Source organism: Tupaia chinensis, unplaced genomic scaffold (assembly GCF_000334495.1).
Source record: "Tupaia chinensis unplaced genomic scaffold, TupChi_1.0 Scaffold000320_1, whole genome shotgun sequence".
Lineage (NCBI taxonomy): Eukaryota > Metazoa > Chordata > Mammalia > Scandentia > Tupaiidae > Tupaia > Tupaia belangeri.
Genome location: NW_006159813.1, coordinates 6,347,914 through 6,352,316, shown reverse-complemented (window position 1 = coordinate 6,352,316; position 4,403 = coordinate 6,347,914). Strand labels below are relative to the sequence as shown.

The following is a 4,403-nucleotide window of genomic DNA, read 5'->3' as shown; positions in this document are numbered from 1 at the left end:
CTTGAAACTAGGTTATCTATGATTGCTTCAGCCAAGGAGTAAGACGGAAGTGACAACCATGTCATCTCTAACACTAGGCTACAGAAGCCACACAGCTTCAGCTCAGTTCTCTGGAACACTCACGCTGAAAGCTTTGAAGGAGTAAGAGTGAATACTCAGACCACACACTTGGAAAGGAAGCCCAAGCTACACGGGGAGGTGACTTGGAGGACTCCAGACAACCATTCCAGTTAAGTATGCTGGAAGCCTCACACATCATGGTGCAGAGACAAACAGTATCTTTTATGCCTTTTCCAAATTGACCTAAAAATCCTGTGAACATAGCAATGGCGGTTGTTGTACACCACCGAGTCTGGGGTAGTTTGTTATACAGCAATGGAAAGCTGGAGCAGTGTTAAGAGGACAAGCACTCTACGAAGACAGACCTAATGCTGTTACGGAGCCAGATTCATGAGGTATCTAGAAAAAGTTGCCTATAAAGGAAAACAGCAAGTACGAAGTCCCCAAAACAGGAAGGACCTTGGAGGCAGGAGATAAATCAATGAGATGCGCAAAGGATACATGAAACAGGGTTCTGCAGGCCTGGATGCTAGAGACAGACTGTTTTCAATATATGAAGAAAACAATGTAATGCTTCAAGTAGAGCAGATTTTCAAAATTCCCTTTGGATGCTGTGTGTGTCTTGATGTTAAATGAGGAAACTGAACTCTACGATGCGAACAATCAGTGTTTCTCAAACTGGGGCTCCAATAACCTTTTAAAATTAATGCTTACCTAGGTTCATCAGAATAACCTCCCCACAACTGAATACAACCACACAACCTCAGTACCTGTGTTTATATGTGTGGTTTTCCCTCAAGGGCTATTAAGAACACCAACTGAGTAAGTAAATGAGAGGGAGAGAGAAAAGAATTTCCACCAAATGCAGGCCATGTGAAGTCACAGTAAGTTGTGCTAAAGAAAGTTTAACAGCAGTTAACATGGCGGAAGAACTGAGTCATCGCAGCACCTACTGTGGGGCGAGCGAGCCCAAATCAAACAGGTCTGGTTCCAAGCAGAGAATACCCGATTCTGGTTAACATAAACTTGCACTGAAGTAAACATCAGATGGTATATTGTATTAAGTTGTTAATCAGTGCTTTCAGCAGTGCTATAGATCTAATTATATTCAACTTACAAATTTTCAGATTTAAAATTAATAGTAACTAAAAGCATATGGCATTTATTCTAAATCTAATGGCATTCATGTTTCTAAAGTCATAATATAATGCATTTTTTTCATTACAATAGTGAACATAAATTGATAACCTTTATTATATACATAACATGTTATATGCATAGTTTCATGAACATTTTGTTTTCCTGAATACACATAAGATCCAGGTGATCCATGCCAATTATTTAAAGTCAGCATAAACAGAAGAGAGCTGAGGTGAATCTTCAGAGAAAAGTCAAATGGAATTCATTGTGAAATAACTGGTTTTAAGGAGTAGCCCTCTCCCAACTTAGTCTCTGACCTGGCTACATCCTTTTTATTCCCCAAAGTCTAACTCGAGTACCGTCTCTCTGTATGAACATGGCAGGCCCTTCCAGCCCAGACTCCTCTGTGCACCTCTCAGCTCCCAGATACTGCTCCTCCCGTTCCCACACACGCCACCTGGCAGTGTGGGCTAATTTGCAGATGTTTTGTCACTATGATGGACGATGATGGGACGGTGACAGTAGTAGTGGAAGTGGTGTGGGAAAGATGAAGGCAATGGCAACAGCATCATTAATAAGAGATGATCCACCCGCAAGATTCACTTTCCACAATACTCTTAAGAGGTAGACAATCTCCACTGTACAGAGAAGGAAACTGAGGTAACAGGAATTATGTAATCCTCTCAAGGCCACAAAGGTAATAAATGAATGAGCTAGAACTGGAAAACTCTGATCTGTTTTGTAACACAAGTGCTGAAGTAAGGGTCTTTGAAAACTGCTATCAGAATCACAGAGTGTGAAAGCTAGATTTATATTAAAACCCCAGGAAAATGAGCTTGAGAAACTACTAACGAGTTTCCCAAGTATATTTTGATATACACTAAAGATTTAACAGTAGGCTGTACCCAGTGCTATTTTGCCTTCTTCTAAGATGATATTTCTGAAAACATGGACAATTTTTATTTTTCCTTACTTAAAGTATATATTACCGTGCCTTCTAAACAAGAGCTAAATAAATGCTATTTGCTATACCTTTATACTGACATAAATAAGAATAAGCTATTAATTAAATTCTCTACTTGTTAAAATCTAGAAATGTTTCATTTGCTCTATAAAATAAGTATTTATAAAACATAGTCTCATGGGTCAGTCAGTGTGGCATGGTGGTTAACAGGCACCTGACCCTACATGACCAACTGTCCAGTTCAAGTCCCAGACTCAGTGGCTTTAAAAACGCACCATACACATGTGCGTTTGTGCCCAAAATCCTGTAGGGAGGGAGAGATGGAGAAGAGATTGTGGCATAACCATTCCCCATTAGGGTTCTCTCTCTCTCTCTCTCTCTCTCTCTTTCTCCCCCCCCCACTCTATCTACGGTGAGCACACATATCCTATGGCAAATTATATAGTCCTACTCTCTATATTAGCCGACTTATTTAAAAATTATAATGTCTGAGACCAGCATTTGGCGTAATAGTTAAGATGCTGGACTCCCACTTAGTCAACCACAGTTAGAACCCCAGACCTGGCAATTCAAAACTCACACTGGCCCATGTGCATGCATGCCCAAGATCCTGAGAGGAGAATGGCTGAGAAGGGATGGCGGCATGGCCATCACCCCTGGGGGAGTGATTTCTTACTTTCTGTCTCTCCAATGAGCAAACACATCCTATAGCAAAAATCTCTCTCTCTCTCTCTCTCAGAAAAATAAATAAAATTAAAATGTCTATGGTTTGTCATTGGCTTTAACATAGCAGGGTGTGACCAGCAGGTGGTGCGATGGTTAAGGCACTGGACTCCCACATGGCTAACTGTGGTTTGAGTCATGCCGTGGCTGTGTGCGAGCCCAAAATCCCAAGAGAAAGACAAGAAGGGAATGCAAAGTGGTTAGATGTAGGGACCAGAGTACAGGACAGAGTAAGACTGTAATAATACTAAAGAGAGTGAAAGAATCCAGGACCACCTGGACTGTCCCTGAAGTGTTCTCTCAAGGTCAGCAGAGTCCAAGCTGGAATGCTAGCAACGCGTCTTTTCACTGGTTCCTTCTAGTGCTACAGTTTTAGAGGTAACAAGGTGGGTGGTGAATTACACTTTTATCTATTCACACTTGTTTGTTTGTGGCCACTGGGATGAATCTGGGAAAACTCAATTAACGCAAGTCTAAACCAGTCAAGTCATAATCCCTCAAAAAAAGATCTGCCATATTATGACTTACCAGAAAATCCCATCAAAAGTCACTAGCTGGCAGTGAAAGGTGTGAATGCTATTCTGAGGCACTTCATTTTGTTCTGCGGAACCAATGAGTCTAACCCACTAGAGATTCAAGATGTTTTAAGATAACTAAAATCCATGATTAAGGATGTCTTCTTGAGTATATAAGAAGAAAGAAAAATAAATGCTTTCTAATCAAACCACATTTAAATACCTATTTTACCGATACCTTTAAATCAGAGCAATTAAACACTTGGTTAATTACAGAGTCAACAAAACCACAATATAGTTCAGACATATGAGGGTACTCAAAAAGTTCATGGATATGGGCTAGCCCTGTAGCACAGTGACTAAGGGAGCTGGATCCCCCATGGCGAACCATGCAATTTGAATCCCAGCCCCAGCAACTTGAAAAACACACTGGGCATGAGTGCACATATGCCCCAAATCCCATCAGGATGGAGAAGAAATAGTGGGTGACCTCACCCTATGGGAAGGCTTCCATCCCACCCTTTTCTCTGATAAGCACAAGCACCCTGTGGCTTTTTTTTTTTTCCCCCCAGTTCAGGGGAAAAAATGAAATTAAAGTACTAGTTTGCTGTGGTCCAAAAATTTTTGGAAATTCATGCATAGTTTTTTTCTATGATATGCATCTTCCGTGAACCTTCTGAAGACCCCTCATATTTCTGGATTCTCTGTTTCCACATCTCTGATTATCGACTTTGCTATAACAAGAGATCACGAAGAGACTGGGTTGAAAGATGAGACACTGAGCATTCATCCGGAAACAGAAATGCACACCCTAACACTGCTAACCGAAGGACCTTGTATCAAAACTGTCATAGAGCACGTTCTCAAAAAGACCAACTTTTCAAAATTTGAAAAAAGTAAACTTTTATAAAGTGCCTTGTATCTTACTGAGTGCATAAAAAAGGTAAGTCATGAGGTGATTCAAAGATGATTGATGAAAACTTGGTAGGTTTGCCAAATTA

General features: G+C 40.6%; 1 protein-coding gene across 1 annotated transcript in view; it reads right to left on the bottom strand.

The window, feature by feature from the left end:
• The window catches only part of MED13L (mediator complex subunit 13L), a 296,775-nt gene that overhangs the window by 192,108 nt on the left and 100,264 nt on the right, over nucleotides 1-4,403 (bottom strand). The gene's annotated exons all lie outside the window — the stretch shown is intronic.